Source organism: Girardinichthys multiradiatus, chromosome 8 (genome assembly GCF_021462225.1).
Source record: "Girardinichthys multiradiatus isolate DD_20200921_A chromosome 8, DD_fGirMul_XY1, whole genome shotgun sequence".
NCBI classification, from domain to species: Eukaryota; Metazoa; Chordata; class Actinopteri; order Cyprinodontiformes; family Goodeidae; genus Girardinichthys; species Girardinichthys multiradiatus.
In genome coordinates this window covers 27018369-27031313 of record NC_061801.1, presented here as the reverse complement: position 1 = coordinate 27031313, position 12945 = coordinate 27018369, and the positions used below count along the sequence as shown (strand labels likewise).

Genomic DNA, 12945 nt, shown 5'->3' with positions numbered 1-12945 from the left:
ACAGGAGTTCTTCACTTGAGCTTTTGTGAAGTATGAAATATCCTGGCCAGAAAGAACTTACTAAAGTAAAAGAACTAAATTTCTTAGTTTTTGTTGTTGTATGTACAAGGGGTGAAGAGAGAGAACTTAAAGAACCTGGAGCAGAAACGTGGTTCTGAGAAAGTCAATAGCCATCTGACCCAACTGTAAGTACACTTGTTCAGTTCCTCTAAATAGGGCCCGTTATGTAACCGATTCTTGCTGCACTCCAAAGTCTCAGAGCAGACCAAATAACCCCTCGACTCTGCGTTGTGTGATTTTTTTTTATGAAGGAAGACAAGGAGTTTCTGGTCGATCAGACATTTTATTTCCTGCGTGAGAACATAACGGGTTCGTATCAGTGCAATCGGCTTCAGCTTCGTACAGCACACTACAACAGAGCTTCATGTTTCTATATTAAACAAACTGAAAGTGCAAAAACTGGTGTCAAGTGCACATCCAGTTTGCATCCACCACTCTCAATGTGTATAAATTCATAAAGACATGTTTTATGGATTGCTAATGTTTTTCTCTGCTCTGTGCTGAAAAACGCAACTCACCTCTGGTGCAGCTTTCACAGACTGGCACCGAATACCGTAGCCAGCAGCATATAACCAAGGGTCGTTATGCCTCTGGTGGAGTGAGCCCTCACAGCTTGGTGCATTGGGACAGAGCTCTGTCTGGACAGAGCCTTCCCTCTTGCTGGGTTTGCAACACACACAAACAATTGATCACACAACCTCACAGTCTGTGTACGGTCAATGTAAATGCGCATTGCACATATGGAAATTGGTTATCATGCACACAACCGGAATAGATGCAGTGTTCTGTGTTCTTTTTGTGTCTCTGCTCTGTTCTCTCAAACCCCCAGTCGGTCGTGGCAGATGGCCGCTCACACTGAGCCTGGTTTTGCTGGAGGTTTCTTCCCGTTAAAAGGGAGTTTTTCCTCTCCACTGTCGCTACATGCATGCTCAGTATGAGGGATTGCTGCAAAGTCAATGCCAACGATTGTCCACTGTCTCTACATGCTCATCCAGGAGGAGTGAATGCTACAAATCACTGACTGGATGCAATCTGCTGGGTTTCCTTAGATAGAAAAACTATTTATCCAATTTGAATAAATAACTGAATCTGACTGCACTGTTCAATGGTTAGGATTAATTGGAATGTATGTACCTGACTTTTGTGAAGTGCCTTGAGACATGTGTTGTGAATATAAATAAAAATAAATTGAAACAGTAGGCCAAATGGTACCACTGTGATCATCGATGCCATTCCCATTTGTAAAATCATCTTGAAACGTAGTTTGTGTCCAAGCTGAAACTGAGCAAGGCAACAGTGAAACACGATCACTCTGTGGTTGGAAAAATGCACCATGCTCGCTGGGGAGGATATTTCCAGCCCAAGAGATGAGAACTTCTGACTTGGGGTCAGCAAGCTTTTCTGGAAGTTTACCGAAAACCCCAGAACCTGAATGTGTGACAGAAGCTGAGAAAACGGCACTCTCGCCTGCTCACGGGAGCTGGCTATTAAAGCCTCGTCGTCCAGACAAGTTAAAGTGCGGGTGCCTGTTTTCCTGAGAGATGTAGCACTTCCTCCACACATTTTTTAAAAGGTGCAAAGTGCTAGAGACAGACTGAAGGCAATACCAGATACCCGTAGGCTATGCCCTCGAAAGCGAATCTCAGAAACTGTCTTTGGTCCAGGTGTATCGCTACGTGAAAGTAAGCACCTGTCAGGTTGATCGTGGCAAACCCAACGCCCGGGGTGATAGCACTGAGAAGCTGCTTGAGTGTTAGCATTTTGAACTTGTATGTTCAGCCCATATTTACACTGAAGGAGCTTAAGGCAGTTGGGACCACTGTCGCAAAAAACTCAACTTGTACAGGAATGTCTAAAGTTTGCAAGTAAATGACTGACATTGATAAGAAGCTGTAGAAAAAGGATGTGGTCAAATGAGACCAAAATCAGGTTCTTTGAAATCAACTCGACCCCTCATGTTTAAAAAAGGAGCTTGCTGGCAGCCAATTACCTGAACACCACCTCCACAGCCAACCACAGAGCTGGAAACATTATGCTGTCGAGCTGTTTTTCTTCTAAAGCTACAGAACAACTTCATTGCATAGAGGGGTCAGTGCACAAGGCCATGCACCATTATAATCTTAAATAATATTCTTCTTCCCTCAGCCACAAAAATGACAATGGCTTAAAACATACCATGAACAGCAGCCCTGAAACCTCCTGAGATGTGTGCAAACCTGGTGACAAGCTACAACATCCTACCGCTGTCTTTACCAATCAGGTTTCTCCTCCACTTGTAACTTTTATGTAATGTTTGTTTTTCTGCATTTTTGGTCAGCATTCAATCTCTATGCATTAAAATAAAACCACTATAAAATTAGAGACTCTTCCTTTCTTTGCAAACAAACTCACAAAATCAGCAGATGATCAAATATTACTTCCCTCGTATATAAGCATTTTACAAGCGACACTGCTATAGTATTATCATGGTACAGTAATATTTGACAATGTTGCATTTTTGTTACAGTCAAAGGGAATCTCATTCATGCAAAGTACCAAATGTGCTGCAGCAATCTTCAAAAATTCTGGATCACGCAAGAAAGGCTTCCTTTGAACATTACCATTGTTTCCCATTATGAAAATTCCTCAGATTTATTGGATAGGAGTTTCGGTGGTAACAGCTGTTTCCTGTTAGCTTAAAAAGTATTTACCCACTTTGAGTTACTTAATATTTATAGTAATAGTCAATAAATTAGAATATGTGTTATGATGAGGCTTGTTTGTCTCTCTTTTTTTTTTTTTTATAACCTTTAAGCAGGTATACAACATACCTTTCAAAAAGCCCACATTCCTGTAATATATTTTGTATCGGTCTGATGTAGTATATGTATCTTAAATGTCATATTTTCAATAGCTGTAAAAGGAAATCCTCATAATTAACAGAAATAAAGACTTGAAAACATCAGTTTGCATGCAGTGTAATGTAAAAATTTAAATTGCTTTTGTGCTTCTGAGGTGATGACCAAGTTTGAAATGACAATAGCTTTCACCTTCCTTTCTGCCCCCTCTGGGTGGTCTTCCCAAGGCATTTAGTACCTGAAGTGGAAATGTGTCTGAACACAAAAGGTGTTTTGTGTCCGGATCTGGATTTTTGTCTGTTTTGGTGCTGTTACTTTGCTGAGCCCCTAGATGGCGCGGAACCTGGAGGAGAGGCGACAGGTGTTCACCATTTCCTTGATCACCTGCTGAGGAGTATTTAAGGAGGAGGCTGTCAACAACTTGTTGCCAGAGTGTTGCCTTTAGTGGTACAGCTCAAGCCACATTACCTTGTCTTGTCCTTGCCTGGAACTTTTAGTAACTTGATCTTTTTACTTTGCAGGAATACCTGAACCTGACCTTGCCTTGTGGTGAATACAGCTTGGATTGACCTTTTCCTGTGGAAGAGCCATTCTACTTTATGAACCAAGAACCACACCTCTCGGACCTCGCTGGTTGGCAGCCACCGCGCCAACTTCTGTATTCCTGGACTCAATCATTCTGGCACACATTACCTTCATCCTAATCAGTCTCACGGGTAAACAACATCTTGGTCTCTCTGCTTTCCTCCCTCTGGCGGATCACTCCATTAACCAAGTAAGACTAACTCTTATAGCAATAGTTCAAGACCCTGAGTTATCCTGCTCATCAACCTGTTTGTTTTTACAGTTGGTTTCCCGGTTCCAGTTTCCCTGCCCAAGTCACTTCACTGTAAATAAAACACATTACCGTAAATCTTTGTCTCCTGAGTTGCTTTTCTGCATGTGGGTCAGACCCGTAAGAACCAATACGACATTTTGTCTCTCTTCCTGTCCCTAGAACCCCTGCTGGTCCAACAAACAATCAGTCGCAGAGGAGCCGAGATGTCTGCGAGAAAGTTAGGTTGATTTCTCACCTCTGTTTCTCTTAGAGGGAGGGTGTCAGGACCAGACTGATATAAGGAGGGGTCAGCACTTGTCTCATCAGATTTGATCTCGGCTCTGTTCAGTAACACGTGTGATGCGGAAAGATCTGTCTCCCTTATAAGGCTAAATTAATAAAGCTGGTTGAATGGTTTTCATCATTCTTTCTTTGGAAAATACAAGTTTTCTACAACAGCAGCTAATCTATATAATGTGTTTCACTTAATGAGCTAAGTTGCTGAAATAAATGAACTTTTTAGCAATATTCTAATTTATTGAATGGGGCTGTAACTGGACTGGACACAGCATATTCTGAGTCTAAACCAAAAAATAAACAATTGTACGTTCATCACTTAAATAATGCTTGTTACTGATTATCTAATCAGAATGAAGAATTGACTTCTAACTCTTTAAAAATGCACATCAAACAAGACAAACATAGCTCTGAGAGTCGCAAAGAGCAGGACAGAAATATACATTTATCTTAAGATAATAAAATTCAGTTGTAAGAAGAATTTTAACCTTTTCAAGAGGTAGTATTTAAGATATTGTGAAAACATTTCCAATCAACACATTCCAGGACTTCTTGGAGTACCTAAAGGCAGTTGAATGTCCATCTCATGTGGTCTATGGTATAAAGGTTGCCCCTTTCATGAGTTTTCTAGATACTTTATGACCATTTAGCCGTTGAGTCTATTATAATGGGCATAAATTAGCATTAATAAAATTGGCAAAACGTTCATTTCTTTGAAAAGGAGGGGAAGTCAGTTGGATAAAAATCAGGTCTAAAGGGGTTTAGGTGTATTCATCAGCTTTGCCTTCAGCTGAACATACAAGTCCATAATAACAATAAAATATTATTTACGTGTTCACTGCTCTTTTAAGTCGTTTTCCTCAGCAAAGTCTACAGCTTTTATCATTAACCCAACGATTTGTATTTTATTTTACCTTAGATGTCCACTAGATGGTGCCATCCTCCTTTTCATTCAGTCTTTGGGTTTCTTGCGTTCTCTGATAATAAAACCACATAGTTTAATTCAATGTAATTTAATTCCTTTTTGGAATCCTGGAAGAGTGATGCGGAAGAAATTAATTATATAAAACGAACAAAGGCAATCGTGACTGAGATTTGATTACCATAGCAAGTTTTCATCTTGTGGTTTAGTCATTAATAGTCTAAAAAGAGTTTGGATTTAAAATTAATAACATGTCACTCCACAAGCTTCAGAAACTGTATACTGAGTTTTAAAACTGCAGTTAACATGCAAGAAATTTCTTCAATAGGAGGGACTTTTCAAAAGTAAATATATTGTTCCTTCAAAATGTGATAAATGTTAATCGTACAACATTTAAATTCTTATCAATATTTTAAACCAAGAAAAAAGGCTGCCCCTGAAACTAAAGCCAGCTGATGCTCTACTCTATTACCCATCACCCCGTCCAGCCTCCCAACACAGCCACAAACCACACACAACACACTCAAAATGAGGGTTAACTCCCCCCTTCAAACAACTTGATCCCCACCTTCCCCCTATTTCCTTCTTCAACATCCACCCCTCAGACCAACAAAGTTTCATCAATCGGTAATTAATATTCTAGGGAAAAGAGGGGAGCATCAGGAAGCAATTATTCAATAATGTATGGATGTAAATGCACACAGTCCACACAAACACACGTACACAAGCACATATACATCACCGTGATCGACTCTTCCTCTCCTCAGGGATCAGGTTACTCTCATGCAGTCGATGCAGCTAGAGTGAATGTAATGAGTGTGTCTTGGGCTACATTCAACCGTAGTGTTTTAAATTATTCACACAGGTCACACTTTGGCGTAATTGTTAATTCTTATAAATCCTATAGCATCCACCGTGGCCTGGTGTTTAGAGATTTGTAGATGCAACTGTGTGTTTTAAATGCACTTCCATGTCAACTATCACCACCGTCACACCAGCAAAGAGATGCTTCACACAGGACCTCTCCAACAGCACCTTGGAGTAACTCATGACTACAGAGAATGGGTCTAGAAACCAGATACACAATTATGCAGTAACAAGACTTTGACCTAACCTGCACAACTGACACGGTATTTGTGAAGATAAAACCACAACATTTAATGTACATATTGGGATTTTATGTGATGGGCCCACAAAACTAAATTTCTGCCCAGTTCTCTTTGCTAAACAGCTCAAGCCCAGTTGGATTGGATAGAGAATGTCTGTGAGCAGGAATTTTCAAATTTTGCCCCAGATTTAGTCCTAGACTTTGATTGGGTCATCCTTAAACAGAGGGTTGGTTGTTCTTCTGGGTGGTGAATCTCCTTGCAGCCTCTAACAAGTTGCGTATCAGGATTGCACTCTATTTAGCGTCATCCAGCCTCTCTGTCCTTGCTGAAGCAAAACACTCCCACAACATATTGGTGTCACCACTGAATTTTTGCAGGAGCTCCAGTTACCATGGACCTCTTGGCTGCATCTCTGATAGACTCAATCCTTACCTGGTCTGTCAATTTCAGTAACAACCATGTCTTGGTAGGTGTGCTTTACTGGGTCCATTTTAAGACGTTGGATTGAACAGAACCTTGATGTGTTCCTCAGTCTTAATAATGCTTTTGTTTGTTCACTAATGTTCTCTAACTAGCCTCGAGAGCTTCAAAGAACAGCTATATTTATACTAAGAGTAAATCACACACAGGTGTACTCCATTTACTAATTAGGTAACATCAGAAGGCTATTGATTACACTGCATTTTGCTTAGGGTGACCATAATAAAAACAGGGTGAATACAAATGCACACCACACTTTTCAGATTTATAATTGTAAAGAAATGTTGAAAACTATGCATACTTTTCTGTCCACTGTTTAATTATGCACTACTTTGTTGGTTACATAAACGCCCAATAAAATACATTGAAATTTGTAATTACAAGACAAAAAGGAAACCATTTAAAAAAGGAATGAATACTTTTCAAAGGCACTGAATGACATTAAAATATTTATGCTATTATTATCTATTTATGGACTAGCTGAGGAAGACAGAGGAAATATGAATAAAGGTAAATAAAATGAAGGAAGTCTCAGGTTTGATAACCCAACAGTTCTATGACCCTAAAGTGAAAACTTTACCAAATTACAGACAAAGCCAATGTAAATATATTGACTACATTAAATTATAATATTACAGCACAGTGGGACATGCAGGCTCTAAAGATGCAACACTTCGGTAGTAGGGTTCATTTTGGAGTCCAACGGCTCCAGTTTATATCCATAAAACCTTGGCTGGCATTGACCCCATGTGTCTGGTAATTGGGATCAGATGAGTGGCAGCAAAAGCGAGGCGACCAGGCTTCTCCAGGACCTGTGCTAACCTGGAAGCATTTATTTTATGGAAGAGATGTTTAGTTAAAGTGCAGCGCTGCAGCCTGCAGCCCAGCCCCTCTAATGACCCTCCAAGTCCCCCCGCCCGGGCCTGGAGACAGAGTCCTGTGATGGATACGACTGGAGAAACAGGGACACATACACACATGCTTCCATCACTGTGCACTGTGATGGATATGACTGGTGAAAGCTCTGAACGCTGCTTCCTGAGCCCTTCACTTCCTTCCTCGCAAGCCTCGACCGGCGAAGCTGAGCCAGGTTTTACTAAACTATGGCTGGATTGGGTTGCAGATTAACAGGCTTCCTGCTCAGTTCATTGGATGAGTTCATCTGCTTTTCTGTCGGTCACTTTTGTTTATAACAACGCAGAGACTTTACTGAGGATAAATGACTTTTATCAGGATAGATACGTGTGATACAGAGGTTCACTAAAGAAAAGAAAAAAGAAAAAGAAAAAAAATATATATATATATCTATATCTATATATATATATATACATATATATATATATACATATATATATACATATATATATATATATATATATATATATATATATATATACATATATATACACATATATAACAAATTCATTAGCTGACAACGAATGATAAAAATAACAAAAACTAAAAATAAATAATACAATTATTAAAAGATGTAGCAAAAACATTCAAGCAGAAATTGTTTTATATTTGTTATTGTTGTTATCTATTTTAATTATTATACACGATTTTAAAATAATAAATAACCATTGATTGATTTGCTTAAAGTGTTTACTGTTGTTCTAAATATTGTTTTTATGAGTGTTTTTATATATATATATGTATATATATATATATATATATATATATATATATATATATATATATATATATGTATGTATATATACATGGTGAATTTGTCTGATTCTTAGAATCCTATGGACTGTTGATTTTTTAAATAAGTTTCTTGTCTCTTTTATATTACCATTTGTTTCATAGCAACAGGTAAAAGCTACTTATATATGTTTTCACCATTCTTTAAGCAAAACTATAATAAAATATGACCTGTTGGAGGAATTCAGATAAAATGTTTTACTTTCTCCTATCTGATTGTAGACAGACACCTATTAGAAGTAGGAAAAAAAGAAAATTTCTTAATTAAATATACATTTTCTTCAAGATTGTACAGAAACACTGATTTAAATTTGCTTTCTCATACAAGCTTCAGGGAAACAATTATATTTGTAAATCAAGTTTATTGTCATTCTGTTCGCCATCCCATCAGCAGCCACACCAAACCTCTTATCCACCTCCTCCTCCTCCTCCTCCTGCTCTCCTGCTGGCAGCCCTTGATTACTCCCGTCTCCTGGGGGATGGTTTAAACCCCTCAGAGATAGTAATATCGAAAGCACAACTGGGCTAGTCACTTCAGATCAGGGTGGGGGGAGGAAATGGCGATGGACATAAAGCTAAATATATAATTCCTCCCATGCCGGTAATCACGGTGTCTGAACAATTTGAAACGACAGTTTAACCACTTTGGACTGGGGAACGCTTTGTTCCCATTTGAGAACCATGGTGGACCGTCTGCTGGGTCCCTGTGGAGATTGGGGAGCTTCCTATTGGGTGTGGAGGCCTTCCAGGGGTCCAGTGTGGTCCTCTCTAAATACTGTGGAGGGGTTGGAGGAGAGCATGGCACATGCCCCATTAAATTAAAATGGCTCACAGACCAGACAGGAGCAATTCTGTGAATGACTGACGGAAGGAAACTCTCTCATTGCCTGCTATTTGCTTACCTGATTATTAGGATATCCAGCTTCCTCCTAAAATGCTCATTCATTTCCCCGTTAGTGGAACCAAGAGCACCCACCTGGATTAATAGACACAACCAAAGCTGATGACACACAGATATAATGCAGTTGGACACACACACACATACACACACACACACACACGTGTATATTTGTATATATATTTAGCCAAATGTCTATAAATATTGATGGCTAACCTGCACACATTTTTATCCCATCTCCATCCCTGCCATGATTAGCGATACTTCTAAATTAATTTACATTTTTAGGCTCTATTTGCATATGCAGAGATTTTACTTCCAAACAGGCCCTCTCAATATGTCTTTTTACCCATCATCATAACCAGAGAGGAGAGTGCATTTCATTTCCAAGCGCTGATTGGATCCTTGATGAGATCTTCAGGGTGGCTTGTCGCACTGCGATGCTCTTCAGTCTCCAGAGGTGATGAGAGGTGAGAGAAAGGAAGAAGGAGGAGGGAGGGATGAGAGGTGAGAGAAAGGAAGAAGGAGGAGGGAGGGATGAGAGGTGTGTATGTGGAATCAAACCCACTCTGTCTATGCTGAAGTGGTCAACGTCGTCGTCGCCCAACTGCACGGCCTCTTCAGCGATGTATCTGCTGCTGGAGCTTTCGGCTCAGGATGTAATCAGAGGCGATGCAAACAAGAGGAGAGCAGACAACAACATTCATTCCTCTTCTTCAGTGGATTCAGTGGCTATACAGTAAAAAGAACATCTGAATGGCAAATGCCATGATTCTCTGGGACTGTATGAATAATGCAGCTTTATGGTGGAAATATGCTTCAGACAGAGAAAGGGAAGTCAAAAACAATAAAATCTTTTTTTTTTTCTTGCTGTACTTTGATGTGGTATTACATACAGCTGTGTGCACAAGTTTTAAACTGCCCTTAATTTAGTACAAGAAATCAGACTTATTTGTATTCCTTTAAAGTGGTTCTGATCAATGGGCTTTTGCTGGTTTTCACTCATGGTCTCTCAAGAGATTTGTTTCTTTTTACTGGACCATGAGAGCATATGTGGATGTGTGCTGTTTGTGCCCCTGACACAGGACCAGAGGAATGTATTACCCTTCATCTAGGGTTTTTTTGGGAAGTTGTTGGTGGTAATATACTGAACCTGTGTTATTGTGTTGTATTTTTTCTAATTAATTTTTTAATGTTTAAAAATGTCATATCTTCATTTTGCCATACAGATTTTGTATTATTATTTACCATAATTATCGGTGGTGGTAGAATTAGCAATAGTATGAGCTTTAATTTATCAATTTATTTGCATTTATTTGTTATTCTATATTTAAATAACGATGATCATTAGCATTAGTGTTGTTGTTTTAAATGAATTGGATACTCACAGCCATACTGAAAATAAGCCAATCTGTGATCACCCTGTTGTATAACATTAGTCTCGTTTTTTTTTTTATCATTTTCTTTTTTTTTTCTGTCGCTTGGTTTTCATAGTCTCATAAATCTAAATTTTGTAAAATGAAAGGAAATCAATTTAAAGAACCAGGACACTCACTGGTGGATCTTGGGCTGCCTTCAGAGCTACTGAAAAGAAATATTGGTATTAATTATTTGTAAGGTAAATTCAAACAAATGAATGGATGTAGAGCTGCTAAGAACCAACAGCCAAAAGGATGAGGTGAGAAGGCACACCCATCTTTGCTTCATCAGAAAATTCCTTAAAAGACAAGCGTAGTAAAAAAATGTCCAGGATGATCTGAAGCAGGTCAAAATGAACCAGAAACAAGCGCTGGTAGCTAGTTGTGCTGTGTTGCATTTACCTCTGAAGTAAGAACTTTGATTTGGAAGTGAAATTAAACCCAACTTAACAGTATTCCAGTACCAAGTTTAAAAACATGCTGGATTTGCTAACTGATATGCTCACTGACCCTGGTAACTACTTTTAGCATTACAAGGTAACAACAATGTGTTTTTCTGCATCTTGTACTTTTATATGTCATATTTGCATGTTCACTAAGGGAAGGTCTAAAATATTACGTGTGAAAGATTAAACGATATATAAATCCGACATGTGAAAAGTTAACTTTACATTTTAAACACGTGGCAGCCGTATTGGATTTTAGGCTTAGGGCTAGGGATGAGCCTCCGACTTTCCCACTTAGAATTTAGACTTTTATGAACCTTTCTGTAAAATTGTCCAGCTTCAAACTTGGAAATGAAAACGTTGGAGTAAAAATGTAATGCCTAATCATACCATATCCTTCAATCAGTGATGCAGCACCAATGGATGTAAAGGCCTTTTGTTAAATTTTTATGTCATAACAGGCTGAAAAAAATCCTACTCCTGTTTTAGATGATACATTTGGTATTTACTACTTGACATAAAAAGCCTAAGAACCAAAGTACTAGACCAGGGCTTTGCAAACTTTTCAATCCAAAGAGACATTTTTGCTCTCAGCCCTGCTAAATAAAACTTGTTTAGAGGTGCAAATGTAAATGACCTTTTGAAAAAAGACAACTTACAATTATTGATAAATGTATATTAAGACATGTGTTGTCATTTTAAAAGAACCACCATTTTATTTCTTTTTTTTTTTTTTTTTGGTTGAAAATAAAGAAAATACATACATTTTGCAAAATAGGGATGGATATATTTTCTTCTGTGGAATGTTAATATTTGTGGAAAATGATGTAAAAAAAAAAAAAGCAAATAGTTTCCAAACTACTGACAAGAAAAATAGACCCAAAAATATTATTGGTACTTTTAGTGTGATTCTGTTGAAAAACTGCTGTATCCTGCACTTGTTATCATATCTATATTTAAAAACATTAGTTGGTTCTTTGTTTTTAGCCAAAGTTATTGAAAACCATTTTGGAAGGTCCCAAGAGCCACTTGCAGCTCTGGAACGACAAGTTGCAGACCCCTTAACTAGATAAATGCAAAGTAAAGTCTATTCATGTGACAGGGTTCTAGTATTAAAAAGATGTTAAGGTTTTAATTTAAAATTCCTTCCTTTTAGAAATCATACCCGATTAGGATCTGAGTTTAGCTGCTTACCAAAAACATACCTTTGAAAATGAGTGAAAAAGTTGATCAAGTCAAGGAAGTTGAGTTCGAGTCTACAAAATAGAAATAGCAAGGCTGACAAATCAACAAAGGATGATACATTTCTGCACAGTAGGTCTTCTGAATGCTCAATAGTTTTTTTTTAATCTACTTGCAGAAATTATGTATTTGGCTTTAAGAGCTGCTTAAGTGTGACCCAAAACTCAGTTGCGTGCCTAAACACTTCCTTTAAAGAAACATAACTGCTTCAACATGGTACTTATGCGTGGATCTAACCCGTGGCCTCTTACAAAAATACATTTTTTATTTTCTCTTTCTGTGCTCTCCAACTCCAGACTGTGGGGGTCACTGTCCTGTGAGCTTTAGATGCATCCCTGCTTAAACACACACAGTTGAAATACTACCTCATTTTTTCATCCATCTGCAGAAACCTGGTAGAGACCCATGTGTTTAAAGTAGTCAAGTTGAAGCCGGGACACCTAAGATATAATACATGCAATATATTAGCCAGCAGAACCAGTGGAAAACTTTAAGACCGTTCAGTGACTTAGATGACCTTTATTTGCTTAAAAAAAAAAACAAAGAAAAAAAACCTCACGTTTTAGAGTATTGCGAACAACCACCTTTGAAGGAATCACTGCTTAGCAGCAGCATATATCCATGTATAATACCACTTTGCGCCTCAAGATGGGGTTGTTAATCATCGTTGCAACTTGTCTGCCCTCAGTCAAACATGAAAAAACCGATCTAG

The 12945-nt window shown here is 38.3% G+C and overlaps 2 long non-coding RNA genes across 4 annotated transcripts; one reads left to right on the top strand and one right to left on the bottom strand.

Moving 5' to 3' along the window:
* The first annotated feature begins 1 nt into the window (after position 1).
* LOC124872855 lies at positions 2-4131 on the top strand. Of its 3 annotated transcripts, none has more exons than XR_007039369.1 (4): positions 2-185; positions 3419-3672; positions 3745-3786; positions 3895-4131. It is a non-coding gene; the product is annotated as an uncharacterized LOC124872855 (long non-coding RNA). The 3 variants fall into 3 exon arrangements; XR_007039370.1 differs by lacking the exon at positions 2-185 and adding an exon at positions 1430-3344; XR_007039368.1 differs by lacking the exon at positions 2-185 and having other exon boundaries at positions 1430-3672.
* Positions 4132-8684: 4553 nt separating this feature from the next.
* Positions 8685-9724, bottom strand: LOC124872064. Its single transcript, XR_007039196.1, has 4 exons — positions 9696-9724; positions 9477-9579; positions 9132-9205; positions 8685-9004 (listed from the first exon to the last, which is right to left on the bottom strand). It is a non-coding gene; the product is annotated as an uncharacterized LOC124872064 (long non-coding RNA).
* Positions 9725-12945: the final 3221 nt, after the last annotated feature.